At 40.7% G+C, this 15774-nt stretch overlaps 1 protein-coding gene and 1 pseudogene across 8 annotated transcripts in view; both read left to right on the top strand.

Moving 5' to 3' along the window:
* Window positions 1–15774, top strand: part of Abi1 (abl interactor 1) — an 86102-nt gene that overhangs the window by 13845 nt on the left and 56483 nt on the right. The window lies entirely within an intron of this gene.
* LOC110318481 lies at window positions 6047–6893 on the top strand (annotated as a pseudogene).

Genomic DNA, 15774 nt, shown 5'->3' with positions numbered 1-15774 from the left:
TGTTGTTCAGGCTTGAGCTGATTCATTTGCCTCCACCTTCCAAGTGCCGAATCACAGATGTGTGTTGGGCGCCAGCATGCCCAGCTTGTTTAATTGGTTTTTTTGGAGCCAATGTCTCATTAGTTGCTCAGGTTAGCCTTGAAGGCCTAGTCTCAAGTAATCCTTTTATCGTAGGCTTATCTGTGGGTAGAATTAAAGTTGCCAACCACCCTGTCAGCATGTCTAGCTCAGCAACTTTCTGCCTCCTATTATTCATTCCAGTGGTTTTGTCTATAAGACGTAATCACTCTCCTCACATCTGTCTTTCTCACTAGTCAAGTAAGTCATGAAACATAATAAATGATACAGAGAAAAACACATCGACACAACAGAGTTCCTCTACTCAGCTTGATATATCAAAGAAGACATTGAGATCTGAAAAATATTAATCAGAAAAGCTGGGGTTGTGGGGGTGCAGGTAGTGGTTTGTATCTAGACCAAAGGTATGTGAAAACAGAGTGATTTTTAACAGTTTATAAGCTTGGGTGCTTTAGATTACACAAAGTAGGGGAACAGTCTGTAAAGAAGTAGTAGGAGCCAGATTCAGCAAGACCTTATCAAGTCATTGTAGGGATTTTGGCTTTTTTCAAACCCTTAGGCTGACGAAAAGGTACTGAAAGTTTTTTTTTTTTTTTTAATTTAATTTTATTTTTTCCAGACTGGGTTTCTCTGTGTAGCCCTGACTGTCCTGGAACTCACTCTGTAGACCAGGCTGGCCTTGAACTCAGAAATCTATCTGCCTCTGCCTCCCAAGTGCTGGGATTAAAGGAGTGCCCTGTACTGAACGTTTTAAACAATGAGATGATACTAATCCCAACTCTTGGGAAGCCATTCTTGACCACAAGAGACCATATCTCAAAAAGGGGAGGTGGGGGCTGGTAAACTGGCTCAAGTGTTAAAAGTGAGTGCTGTTCTTAAAAAAGGACCCAAGTTTGGTTCCCAGTGCCTATGTCATGTGCCTCACAGATGCCTGTAACTCCAAATTCAGGGGACCCAGTATCCTCTTGTAGCTTCTGTGGGAACCTGTATTCACATGCATATGCTGACAAACATATACACATAATTTAAAATAAGATAAGTTGGGCTAGAGGTTAAGAGCACTGGCTGTTCTTCAAAAGGACCCAGGTTCAATTCCCAGCGTGCACATGGCAGATCACAACTGTCTGTAACCTTAGTTCTAGGGGATCCAACACCATCACACACACATACAAGCAGGCAGAAATCCAGTGTACAGAAAATAAAAAATCATAAAAAATAAAAATAAGTTGAAACAACAATTGCAAATCAAAAATAAAGGTTATTTTTGCCTTATGGGATGACATGAAGGCTCACACCAATAATTTCAGTACTCAGTAGCTGAGGCAGCAGTATTGCTGCAATGTCAAGGTCAGTTGAGGCTAATAGTTTTAGGCCACAGAGCTATTAGGTTAAGGGCTACAGAGCAATAGATCTTGTTTCAACCTCTATCCTCCTGAAACAGCCTGGAGCCTCCCCAAACCAAACTAAGGTTACATTTAAGAGCAGAGTAGGAGGAAGCTTGAGCTGTACTTTGGAGAACTCAAGAAGAGATCACTGAGAGGGTTGGTTTGGAGGTGATAGTCCTAAGCAGTGGTGCAATTCTGGCATCAACATGCTAGGCTGAGACTTCCTGGTTTTCTATTCTAGAAAGGAGAATGCTTGACACTATTAGGTTGTGTTGAACTAGTAGTTAGAAGGAGATTCATTAAAAAATTACTAGTTGCCTAGTCTATGGAACTCTTTCACTTCTAGATAATCGTGATGTGGTATTATGATGCTTGTGTTATATAGCTGTTTAGAGATCTTTGCTTGATGGGACTAAGAACATGGAAGTTGGTCTTAATGTGTGTGCACATATGCACATATCCATCCTTACCTATACATCCTCACCTATACCTTTTGATGTTTTGCTTTAAGTCAAAGTCTTTTGTAGCCCCGATCTGGCTTTGAACTCCTGATCTTTCTGTTCTAGCCATCGATGAAAGACATGGGTCCTCTGAAGAGAAAGCTCAGAGATACCTGGGCATAGTAGTATATACCTGTAATCCCAATGCTAAGGATTCTGCTGTAGGAGGATTGAGAATTTCAGGCCAGCTTGGGCTATATGTATAGAAGACCCTGTTCAAAAGCACTTTCTCCCTACAAACAAACAAAAACAACAACAGAGAAAGCTCAAAGATGGTTTATTTTACCTATATTCATTCTCTACCATTATAAAGTGATTATGCCTGAAAAGCAATTTGCGCTCATAGAAGTGAATCTGTAAAACTCCTCTTTCTCAACCATTTGTGCACAGTTGGTTTCTGACTCTTTCCAGCTTTCACTCCTCCACAGTGGGATTGATTGGCAGAACAGTGGGTTGAAGAATAGGAATAAAGCTTGACTATTAGCTGGCTGTGTGGGCAAAAGTGGGGAGAAGGAGGGAAGAAGGAAAAAGGACTCCAGGGTCTATCTCTGTATACCATTGTGGCATGAGGTAAAGCTGTACAGTCTTTGTCTTCTAATGTTAATTTTGTTGTTTTTTCAGTACTTTCCTGTATTATAGGTTCCTGGCATTTTTATATTTCTAGTAGCTTTTTACAAATAATTTCAAGACATATATGTCTTCCATATAGATTGAAAACTATCTTTTGAAAGGAACTTCCAAAGTATTCTAAAGACCCATAGTAGTGTCTGGAGAAGGAGCTGTCTCGGCAAGTTTAGCTGTCTTGAATTTAAAAGTTGAGAGAAAAGGGATGTTTGAGAAGCAACAGATGCAGCAGATTGTAGGAACACGACAGAAGGTGTGTTTATGAGACCCGAGCCTAGTTGCAGATGTAAGGGAGGGTAGTAGAGTTGAGATCTAAGGCTAAAATACATCTTAGCTGCTAACACTGAGCTGTAGAAAATTAGTCCTGTGTTTCCCACATATAGCAATAGAAGTTACACTTTATTTTTAAAAATTATGGTTTTTTGAAGGTGTATGTGCACGTTTGTGTGAGTCTATGCACATGTGTATGTGTAGGGGCATGAGAAGGCTAGAAGAGGGTGTTGAATCACTTAGAGCTGGAGTTGTAGGTTGTTGTGAGGTACCTGACATGAATGCTTGGGTTCAAACTCTGGTTCTCATGATTGAGCAGCAAATACTTTATTGTTGTTTTGAGACAGGGTTTCTTTGTATAGTCCTGGGTGTCCTGTAACTCGTTCTATAAACCAAACTCAGAGATCCCCTACTTCTGCCTCCTGAGTGCTAGGTTAAAGTCATATACCACACCAGATGGTGAAGAACAAACACTTTTAACCACCCTGTTTTATTTTTTTGTTTTGTGGGGGGACAGAGTGTCTACTAGCTCAGGCTGGTATGGAACTTGCTGTGGACTTGAAGAGCTTAGAATTTTCCTGTTGACTTGATTTTTCAAACCCTACTTTTAATATGGGTTCTTTAACCTCCCTTCTAGCCCACCATCCACCAGAGGTAGTGGAAAAGGAAGGTTATTAGGATATGAGGGGAGTGGACCTGTTTAGACATTATTCTTTGGAGCAAATCTAATCTGTATTGTCAGGAAATTAGTTCAGTTTACAGGAACCAACATCAGCAGGTTGATCCACTCGAAAACACTTACTGAATACACCAGCAGTCCAGTTCAGTAGTGTTGGGATAGCAAACAGAAATCAGCAGTAGTGGCATGACCTAGCAGAAATAGTCAAGTCTCCACCCAATCCACATGAGTCAGCAGGAGTGACCAGGGATGTCAGAAATTCTCTGCTGTGCCTTGAAGCATTGCAGAGCTAACTATGCAAAGTTGCTGAATCCTATTTCTACTCCCTTCAAACATAAAGTGTCCTCCTAGGGGTCTTGCCTCACCATGTGAGTCTGTCTTAGCAAAGCTCCATGTGAGTCTGTGTCAGCTGACATCACTCTGCCAATCGCCCCACGTCCTCAGGAGCTGCACGAAGCCACCAGAATACTACCAGAAGGTTTTTTTTTTTTTTTTTTTTTTTTTTTTGTATGTTTCTTCCTATGAAGTCACAACAAATGATGACCATTAAGGTATACCAGTACCATCTAGCGCCGTCTGTGGTCTGTTGGGTCCTTCTTAATATCATGAGTCTGCTTTAGCAAAACATCCTTTCACCCGTGACCCCTTCAGGAACACACTCCTTCACTTGTCTGCCCCAGTTTTGTTATCTGACAAAACTGACTTTGCAAAGAAACCAGAAGTTTCCGTTTCATTTTCCTGCCTGTTCCTCAAGTGATGGAGGGGATCATGGTCTGTGCAGCACCATGCCAACTCCATGCATTACGTGTAGTAACACATGTAAAACTGATGTTGTGCCTTTTACTTATTTTAATCCTCATACAGACATACCTTGGTATAACTAACAGAAACCATCGAGTTAATTGAGTAAATGTAAGAGAGTTTTGATCCAAGTAAACCACTTTTAAATGAGCCAATGATTTTAACTGGAGACTTTGATTATTAGGAATGTATTTTTATTTTTATTTTTTATTTTTTTAAAGATTTATTTATTTATTATATGTAATTACACTGTAGCTGTCTTCAGACACTCCAGAAGAGGGAGTCAGATCTTGTTACAGATGGTTATGAGCCACCATGTGGTTGCTGGGATTTGAACTTCGGACCTTTGGAAGAGCAGTCGGGTGCTCTTACCCACTGAGCCATCTCACCAGCCCAGGAATGTATTTTTAATAAAGTGTATTTGTTCCACCTCTCCTTATTTTCCTGCTTCCTCATTCCTACCTGCATCCCTATACTCCTCAAAGAAAGAAGGGCAGCATGGTGCTGTCTCATAGTTTTTTGTTTTGAATGAAGAGGCACAATGTATTATGGAACAAACGATGTTTTTACATCAGAAGTTTTAGTAAAAGATTTATTTGCCGAAAATGTCTTTTCATTTTTTATTTCTTTTTAAAATTTTCTTTTCCTTATTATTTTCAAGACAGTCTCATGGAGCCCAGGCTAGCTTTGAACTTTAATGTAGCCAGTGGTAATCTTGAAATTTTTTTATCTTTCTGTCTTCACTTCTCAAATGCTAGGGTTACAGTATGTAACCCCATGGTGGTTTCTTAAATGCTATGATCTTATTGATAATGTAATTATTATTATTATTATTATTTTTTTTTTTTAAATGAGACCGACTTTCACTATGTAGTCCTGTCTGGTGTGAAACTCACTATATAGATTAGGCAGACTTCAAACTCAGAGAGATCTGCTTGCCTCTGCCCCTGCACCCCCAAGCGCTGGGATCAAATGCATGTGATAATAAGTGATACATCTTACAATGGTCTTGTTATGTAATTTTTATGGAATCATGGAAGTAAGAGCCAGTGTTGGAATAATTTATTATGAGGAACTTTTAGTACCTGTGGTCTCTGTTAACTTGTTAAAAAAATTTATAGGTATACTCAGAAAAAAATTTTGAAAGCTTATCAAATCATGCTGATAGCCATCTAGAGACTTAACTTTTTTTTTTTGGTTTTTCGAGACAGGGTTTCTCTGTATAGCCCTGGCTGTCCTGGAACTCACTTTGTAGACCAGGCTGGCCTCGAACTGAGACTTAACTTTTTTAATTTAAAAAAAAAAAATGTGCATGTGTTTGCCTGCCTCAGTGCGTATGTGTCTTGTCTGTAGTGGTCAGAATGTGGGATTCTCTTCTTTTACCTTTAAGTAGATTACAGAGATCAAACTCAGGTTACCAGGTTTACATGTCAGGTGTCTTTGTAGGCCCAGTGTTTGTTTATCTTTTACCTTTACTTTTACCTTTAAAAATATTTATTTTATGTGTCCCAGTGCTCTGTTTGCATATACTCTTGCATGCTAGAAGAGGTATATAACTCATTATAAATGGTTGTGAGCCACCATGTGGTTTCTGGGAATTGAACTCAGGACCTCTGGAAGAGCAAGCAGCTGGTGTTCTTAACCATTGAGCCATCTCTCCAGCAACCACAGTTTTTATTTTTACTTTAAAAATTATAAACCATACCAAAATGGTAGGCCACAAAAACAATGAATCGGGGAGTTGCTGTGGAGGTCAGAGTGAAGGCAGGTGTGAGTGGGTGCAGCAGGAGGAATCATGGCCCACCAAGGTGTTGGAGTCCATTGCAAAGTTCGGCCTGGCATTAGCAGTTGCAGGAGGTGTGGTAGTGGACTCTGCCTCATAGAAAATGGGCAGAATCCAGTTATCTTTTACTGCTACTCTTCAGCCATGGAATGTACTAGTTAGCAAAGATATGTAGAACATCAGCATCATTGAACATTCAGCTAGTATCCAGCCAGCTTCCTCCTATCTAAAACAGCTTTGTGGAGATGTGTGATGAGTGGTTGCTGCCATCCTCACCACAGACACCCTCAAGTCAGTGGTGGCCTGCTTTGATGCTAGAGAGTTGATCTCTCACTGAGAACCATTGATGATGACCTCATAGAGCGAGTAGCAGCATTGGGGCTTATCCTGGATGATGTGTCCCTCACACTGCTGACCTTTGAGAAGGAGTTCACAGAGGAAGTGGAAGAGAAACAGTTGGCTCAGCAGGAATTGGAGAGAGCCAGATAAGTGGTGGAAAAGGCTGAGCAGCATAAGGCAGCAGCCATTATCTGGTAAGGGTGACTTCAAGGCAGATGAGCAGTTGGTCAACTCACTGGCTACTGCTGGTGATGGCCCAATCGAGCTGTGCAAGCTTGAAGCTGCTGAGGCTGTTGCTGTGGAACAGCTCCTGCACTCAGAATATTGCCTACCCGCCAGTGGGGCAGTCTGTGCTCCTTCAGCTTTTGCAGGGAGGCCTCCTCTGCTTGTACCTTCTCAGGCCAAGTGGGTCATGCCTTGATTATTCTAAATGATGCCTTCCTTCTGCCCCACCCCAGAAATCACTGTGAAAATTCATGATTGGCTTAAAAAGTGTGTTTTTGCGAGGCCCCAGACCCATTGGGGTAAAAAGATGACTTTAGACAGATTCTGAAGGCATGGAATCTTCTAGTGATTGTCTTTATAGATGAAATGGGTTCTGGGGGTGGCTTTTGTCTCTGAAACAGTGTTGAAGATGGCCTTCTTGCTCACAGAGGAAGCTGACATGGCCATGGAGAGATGGCTCAGTGACTTAGAGCACTGACTGCTCTCCTAGAGGAGTTGGGTTCAATTCCCAGCACTCACATGGCAGCTAACAACCATCTCTAACTCCAGTTCTAGAGGTTCTGACACCCTCTTATGGTCTTGTCAGGCACTGCATGTACAAGGTGCTCCGACATACAAATTCAAAACATCAATTCACATAAAAATAAAAACAATAAAAAACTCAACATCTTCTTCCTCTCCCCCTCCCCTGCCCCTCCCTCCCTCCATCCCTTCCTTCCTTCCTTCCTTCGTAGGAGGAAGGAGGGCCTTCTGGGCTGGACTCTGTACCTGGAAGAGTTCCTATGGTAGCTGGCAGTTCCCTGTGTTGCCTGTCTGTGCCTTTATCCTTTTCCCCCTGCTTCTGATCTAGGTTATAGAATACCACAGTAGCCGAGCCAAAACATTTAGTGGCTTGCTTGGCACAACAGTCAGATTTCTGAAGACTGTTTTAAATATCAAGGGCTGACTGAGTAAAAATGTTATCCTTTGAGAGGACCTCTTTCTCTAATCTCATCTTATACTTTTTCATGGCACAGCCTCTACAGGAAAGCCACAGGGGTCTCTTCTTCTTTTCCTCCTGGCAGATAGTAGTAATTTGTGAGTGATTTAAAGACTTACTTTTGGTCTCTCAGAGACTCTCTAAGGTAGAATAGAGATAATTCCTTCTAGGCTGGACCCCCATCTATCATTAAGGCCCCATTTAGGACCTTGTATAGGGACCACCAGCCAGTTGGGTTTGTATTTCTCCCTTTTCCCCTGGATATTTAGTAATCCCCCCCCCCCAAACCCCCAGCGTATTCTGTTACCTTTTGTTTCTCAGATGGGGTCAGAATTTGTCCTGAGTAACATCACCTCTTTCCATGCCAAACCATAGAGTTGAGCAATTTGTTCAGAAGTTTATACATACTGGTTTTTGTTACCTGTGTACCCAAGTCCTATTTCATCTTCATTAGCTATGACAAGACTCATTTATTCAAGAGTGGTTTAACTGGGTCATGTAATAGTTACAATTTTAAAAGTAATTATTTATTTGTGTGTGTACATGTAACGTGTGAATTCCACAGCATGCCTAAATGGAGGCCAGAGGACAGCATGAGTCTATTCATTCTCTCCTTCCATAGTAGGTGCTAGGGATCCCGATCAGGTTGGTAGGCTTGGCAGTATGTGTCCATCAGTAGGGTTCCTTTCCCTAACATCCTTGCTGGTGTTTGTTGTTAGTTTCATTTCTGTCTTTAATTAGCATGTGTTAATTTTTATTGTAGTCCTCTGACTACTATATATCATTTTTGTACCTGTGTATATGTTTTTGAACATATTCACCCCCACCCTTATTCTTTGTTCCCCTCCCACTGGTGTTGACTCACTTCTTCCCAGCTTGGCCAACCCAGTCCTGGGCAGTGATCTTGCTGCTGTGAGCTCAGTCTTACAGCACTGTCATGCTTGGAAGACAACTTTCCACAGCACTCCACCCAACTACCAACTCTTACTACGGCTCCAGTGGGGGCAGGCACATCTAGACTTGCCAGTAAGGAGTTGCCAAGAACCAGCCTCAGCTTGGAGAGGGTTTCTGAGGAAAGGGTGTCTGGGGGCAGTGAAAACAAGCGACCCGAGGCTGGGTGCTTTCTTTCTCTCTGATTTACTTTCTCTAGAGATCTATAGATAACTGTTCTGCTCTAGATAGTTCTCCAAGCAGTTCTTTCTTGATATTCTAAGAAAATTCTCTGGATAGCTCCTCTCTTGTAGATCATAAACCCAGTCATTTATTTTACATATCAATTCAGTCATTTACTCCAGGTTTCCTTTTGATTATCCTAAGAATCAGCGTCCTGTCTCTCCAGCCCCTTAATTCTTGGGAGAAAGCAAGCACACATTTCCTTTTAACTGTGCAAAAGAAATCAGAGATCTGCTTGCCTCTGTTAAGCACAGACTGTAAGCTTGTTGGGTGGTGCCCTGTCTTGAAATTACCATTTCTACCACACATTGGGGTTTAACCTTGTTCTGTCCCAGACTGACCTTGAACTGTGGACTCTTTCTGCTTTTGTAAGCATAATCAAAAAAATAGCAGGGTGGGATCTCTTGCAACCACCACTTCCTAAATCTTTTTCTCCTTCCTTAGCATCTTTCTGACAAGTTGGCTCACCTCACAGCTGCTTTTGTTACTTTTGATTTTTGAAGCCCCTCATAATTTTACTGTATTCTTATATTTTTCATAGTTGAGAAATTATATATTTTTGAAATCATGGTCTTAGAGTTCTTTTTCACAGAGTTCAACCCCACAGGGCTGTCCTGAAGGTTCCAGCGGTTAGCCACAGCTTTGCCTCCCAGATTCATGCTGTCTCTGATTATCATGAAGTCATTAATGTTAACAGGGAAAACCTTCTTTGAAGGGGGAACATAAAGTATGTATGTACATTATTATGCAAACAACCCTTACACCCACAGCAGCCATGGACACGTGTGGAGGTCTAGGCCTGTTGTCTCTGTCCCTGGGGGCAGGAACCATGTCATTTTGTCCCTACCAAGGCCATGCCGGACCTGGCACGTAGTGAAAGACCCCTGTTCCTGGGGAGACCCTTGCTCAAGTCCCAGGATGAGACGACAACCCAATAACTCGAGAGAAACCATTCTTGATGCAATATGCATGAGGTTTAATCGAAAAAAAAAATCAGCATGCTGAGGTTGAGCTCATAGGAGATCAGCCCTCAGCAGTTGCAATTGAGGGCTTTTAAAGGAAAGACCATAAGGAAAGGGGGGAAATAAATTCACAAAGAACAGGGAAGCTGCCTAAACATTTCAGCTCTTATGGAAGAGTTACAGGCTATCTTTGGCAAACATTCTTAGTCCCTTACACAATGAGTCAGGTGTCAGGGTGGGTCAATTGTGATGAGCCAGTTTTAGTGGCCATCGGTATCTCAGGCTGAAGGCGAAAGAACAAAGAATTCTGTGTTGAACTTCGTTTCTAGGGTGTTTTTTTTTTGTTTTGTTTTTTGTTTTTTTTTTAGAAAACACATTGAGTTGGGGGTCTTAAAGTAGTACAGTAGTCAGAGTCCACAGCTGAGTATTGATGATGGTACTTTGTGTTCTGGATAGTTTTTATTTATTTATTTATTTATCTGTTTATTTCTTTATTGTCAACTTGATATGTTAGAGTTTTCTGTAAAGGGGAACTTCAGTTGAGAAATGCCTTCATCAGATTGTCTGTAGGAATGCTGGGATTTCATCCTTTCCCATCTGTAGCTTGATTTTCTTTGTATTAATGCTCTAGCTATGCCTTTAAATGCATTGAAACAGTGGAATGAATGGGCACATTTGCCTGTCCCTGATTTTGGTTTTTCCATTTAGCATGTTTGTTATAAGTAGTATGAACTTTATCTTTTTAACTGTCTTAGCTAATTCCCAAAGATTCTAGGAAGTTACACCTTTGTTTTGTTTTGTTTTTGATTTCTAGAATAACAAGGTTATTTTATGTGTATGAGTGTTCACTTGATTGTATGTTGACAGTGTGTGTGCCTTGTGCCCACAGATGCCAGAGGAGGGAGTTGTATCATCTGGAATTGGAGTTACAGATAATGATAAACAACCATATGGTTGCTAGGAAATGAACTTGGGTCCCTAAGTGCTCTTAAGACTGCTGAGCCATTTCTCCAGTCCGTGATTCTAGGAATCTTTAAATTTTATTCCTGATTTCTTCATTGGCCCAGTGGTCATTCATGTGTGCATTTTTCAGTCTTAATGTATATGTAGTTTATGTATTTTCTTGCTATTGATTTTATTGTACTTTGATCTGGTAAGATACAAGAAATTTTGATTATCTTGTAATCTTTACAATTTGCTTTGTGAACTACAATGTTGTCTATTTAACTTAGCTAATTAATGAACTTATTTCATATTTATTTATTTTTCCTTGTGGGCATGCGTATGTTGACTGTATGGACTAGAGTACAACTTGTAGGAATCAGTTTTTCTGTCTACTGTGTGGCTCCTGGGATGAAACTGAGCTCATTAGGTGGCAAGTGCCTTTGCCCATTGAGCTGTCTGGCCAGTCTAATGATGCCTCCTGATGTCTAATTTTATTGGGCTTCTGGGCTGCCACTGAGGAGAATGTGTAGTCTGATTCTGCTGGATGGAATACTACCTGCATACCTGTTAGGTGCATTTGACCTATGGAGTTGCTTAATTCAGGAATTTTTTTTTTTTACTTTAGATTAAATGTCTTACATAATGATGAGAGTGGGCAGGATATTAAATCAGGGATTTTGTGACCTTTTATCTCCACTGTTTATTTTATGAAATTATGAGCCTCCAATGTTTGGTGCATATATAGACTTACAGTTGTATACCTTCTTGATGATTGTTTTACTTATTCATATATAATGCAGCGTTTTAAAATGTTCTGTCTAAATTTGGTTTGAAATATACTTTATCAGGTATCAGAATTGAATGAAAAAAAAAAAAAAAAAGAAATACGCTAGCGTGCTTGGTTTCCATTTGCTGATGCCTTCTGTGGGAGCTTTCCATTTGCTGATGCCTTCCTTCTGTGGGAGTTTTTGCTAGTCAGATGGATTTCTTGGCAGCAACAAAGAATTGAATCTGTTTTTAAGTACAGTATAATTTGTATCTTTTTGTTGGTGAGTTCAGCCCATTTACATTTAGGGTTATTGTTGAGAGAGGTTTGTTAATTCTTGTAATTATGTTGACTTTTTAGTTGCTTGAATTATTGTTTGTTCTTTTCTTTCTACCCTAGTAGTGTTAGGAAGTTTCTCATTCACATCATTGAATACAGTGATTCTTTTAAGTATCTCACAGTTCTGAGTTGGTGGATGTAAACTGCCTTAATTTGTTCTTGTCTTGTGATGCCTTATTTCTGAGACAGATTTGGTGATGTAACAAATCTGTTGGAATTTATTTACTTTTAGGCCTTAAAATAGTCCCTCCCTCCCTCCCTCCCTCCCTCCCTCCCTCCCTCCCTTCTTTCCTTTCTTCCTTTCATCCATCCATCTACCCATTACAAAAGTTTATTTAATAAAAGGTTGTAGGCTTTAATTTTTTCTCAACCCTCTTTTTAATAAAGGCTTTAACCTCCCTTCTAAGAAGCCAACCACCTATCAGAGGTAGTGGGAAAAAGAAAGGAGGAAGTGGGCCTGTTTAGAAATTGTTCTTTGGACCAAACCCTATCTGCATTGTCTGGAAATCAGCAGTTCAGTTCACAGGTCAGCAGTGGCAGCTCAGTCCGCTCACAAACACTTTATGGATACACCAGCGGTCCAGTTCAGTAGTTTTGGGAGAGTAGCAGTGGTGGCACGACCTAGCAGGAACTGCTCATTTGTATATCTTTCTCTTTTGCTGATAGATTTGAGGTCTTCATCCATTGAACATTTAACCCATTTCAGTACTTTTGAATTTACTAGTTGAATTACATGTTATATGAGGTATCACATTGCCTTGCCTTTTTGTTTTTGTTTTTGTTATGATATGCATTTCTTTTTTTATTAGATATTTTATTTACATTTAAATGTTATCCCCTTTCCTGATTTCCCCTCTGGAGACCCCCCTATCCCATGCCCCCTCCCCCTGCTTCTAGGAGGGTGCTCCCCCACCCACTCATTCCTGCCACCCCGCCCTGGCATTCCCTTACACTGGGGCATGGAGCCTTCACAAGATCAAGAGCCTCTTTTCCCATCCTCTGCTACATAGGCAGCTGGAGTCATGGGTCTCTCCATTGGTACTCTTTGGTTGGTGGTTTAGTCCCTGGGATCTCTGGTGTGTGTGTGTGTGTGTGTGTGTGTGTGTCTGTGTCTTGTTGGTTGATATTATTGTTCTTCCTATGGGGTTGCAAACCCCTTCAGCTAATGAAGAAGTCAGTTCAGCTGTTAAAAAATTCCACTGGACTCCTCCCCTCTTGGAAGCAAAGGTCAAAAAGAACATAGGCACCCCTCCCCTCCAGAAGGGAGGAGCTAATTACATTTCTCAGACCACAGGGTAGAGGGACCAACCACCAGATCACAAGGTTTAATCTCTGGGAACTCTAGGGGTACTAGCTAGTTTATATTGTTGTTCTTCATATGGGGCTGCAAACCCCTTCAGCTCCTTAGGTCCTTTGTCTAGCTCCTTCATTGAGGACCCTATGCTTAGTCCAATGGATGGCTGTGAGCATCCACTTCCATATTTGTCAGGCACTGGCAGAGCCTCTCCAGAGACACTATATCAGTCTCCTGTCAGCAAGCACTTGTTGCCATCCACGACAATGTCTGGGTTTGGTGATTCCAGGTGAGTCAGTCTCTAGATGGTCATTTCTTCAGTCTCTACTCCACACTTTGTCTCTGTAACTCCTTCCATGAGTGTTTTGTTGCTCCCTTCTAAGATGATAGAAGTATCTACAGTATGGTCTTCCATTCTTGGGTTTCACGTGGTTTGTGAATTATATCTTGGGTATTTTGAGCTTCTGGGCTAATATCCACTTATCAGTGAGTGCATATCATGTGTGTTCTTTTATGATTGGGTTACCTCACTCAGGATTATATCCTCCAGCATTTGCCTATGAATTTTACAAATTCTGGGCTAATATCCACTTATCAATGAGTGCATATCATGTGTGTTCTTTTGTGATTGGGTTACCTCACTCAGGATGATATCCTCCAGATCCATCCATTTGCCTACGAATTTCATAAATTCATTGTTTTTAATAGTTGAGTAGTACTCCATTGTGTAAATGTACCAAATTTTCTGTATCCATTCCTCTGTTGAGGGACATCTGGGTTCTTTCCAGCTTCTTACTATTATGAATAAAACTGCTATGAACATAGTGGAGCATGTGTCCTTATTACATGTTGGAGCATCTTCTGGGTATATACCCAGGAGTGGTATTGCTGGGTCCTCAGGCAGTAAGTACTGTGTTCAATTTTCTGAGGAACTGCCAAACTGATTTCCAGAGTGGTTGTAGCAGCTTGCAGTCCCACTAACAATGGAGGAGTGTTCCTCTTTCTCCATATCCTTGCCAGCATCTGCTGTCCCCTGAGATTTTGAGCTTAGCCATTCTGACTAGTGTGAGGTGGAATCTCAGGTTTTTTTGGATTTGTATTTCCCTGATGACTAAGGATATTGAACATTTATTTAGGTGCTTCTTGGCCATTCGATATTCCTCAGTTGCAAATTCTTTTTTTTTTTTTTTTTTTTTTTTTTGGTTTTTCGAGACAGGGTTTCTCTGTATAGCCATGGCTGTCCTGGAACTCACTTTGTAGACCAGGCTGGCCTCGAACTAAGAAATCCGCCTGCCTCTGCCTCCCGAGTGCTGGGATTAAAGGCGTGCGCCACCACGCCTGGCTTGCAAATTCTTTATTTAATTCTGTAACTCATTTTTAACTAGGGTATTTGTTTCTCTTGAGTCTAACTTCTTGAGTTCTTTGTATACATTGGATATTAGCCCTCTGTTGGATGTAGGATTGGTAAAGATCTTTCCCTAATCTGTTGGTTGCCGTTTTGTCTTTTGTCTTACAGAAGCTTTGCAATTTTATGAGGTCCTATCTGTCGATTATTGATCTTAGAGCATAAGCCATTGGTGGTCTATTCAGGAAAATTTCCCCTGTGCCTATGTGTTCAAGGCTCTTGCCCACTTTCTCTTATATTAGTTTTAGTGCATCTGGTTTTATGTGGAGCTCCATGATCCACTTTGACTTGAGCTTTGTACAGGGAGATGAGAATGCATTCTTCTACATGTTGACTGCCAGTTGAACCAACACCATTTATTGAATATGCTGTCCTTTTTTTACTGGATGGTTTTAGCTATTTTTGTCAAAGATCAAGTGACCATAGGTGTTTGGGTTCATTTCTGGGTGTTCAGTTCTATTCCATTGATCTATCTGCCTGTCTCTGTACCAATACCATACAGTTTTTTTTTGTTTTTGTTTTTTGTTTTTTGTTTAATCACAATTGCTCTGTAATACAGATTGAGGTCAGGGATGGTGATTTCCCCAGAAGTTCTTTTATTATTAAGAAAAGTTTTCACTCTCCTGGATTGTCTGTTATTCCAAATGAATTTGCAAATTGCTCTAAGTCTATTAAGAATTGAGTGGGAATTTTGATGGGGATTACATTGAATCTGTGCATTGCTTTTGGCAAGTTGGCCATTTTGACTATACGAATCCTGCCAATCCATGAGCATGGGAGATCTTTCTATCTTCTGAGATCTTCTTCGATTTCTTTCTTCAGAGACTTGAAGTTCTTGACATACAGATCTTTCACTTGCTTAGAGTCACACCAAGGTATTTTATATTATTTATGACTATTGTGAAGGGTGTCGTTTCTCTAATTTCTTTTTCAGTCTGTTTATCCTTTGAGTAGAGGAAGGCTACTGATTTGTTTGAGTTCATTTTATATCCAACCATTTTGCTGAAGTTGTTTATCAAGGTTTAGGAGTTCCCTGGTGGAATTTTTGGGGTCATTTAAGTATACTATCATATCCTCTGCAAATACTGATATTTTGACTTCTTTCCAATTTGTATCTCTTTGACCTCCTTTTGTTGTCTAATTGCTCTGGCTAGGACTTCAAGTACTATATTGAATAGATAGGGAGAGAGTGGGCAGCCTTGTCTAGTCCCTGATTTTAGTGGGATT

Source organism: Mus pahari, chromosome 3 (assembly GCF_900095145.1).
Source record: "Mus pahari chromosome 3, PAHARI_EIJ_v1.1, whole genome shotgun sequence".
NCBI classification, from domain to species: Eukaryota; Metazoa; Chordata; class Mammalia; order Rodentia; family Muridae; genus Mus; species Mus pahari.
The sequence above is the reverse complement of the archived record's forward strand: the minus strand, read 5'-3'. Positions and strand labels throughout refer to the sequence as shown.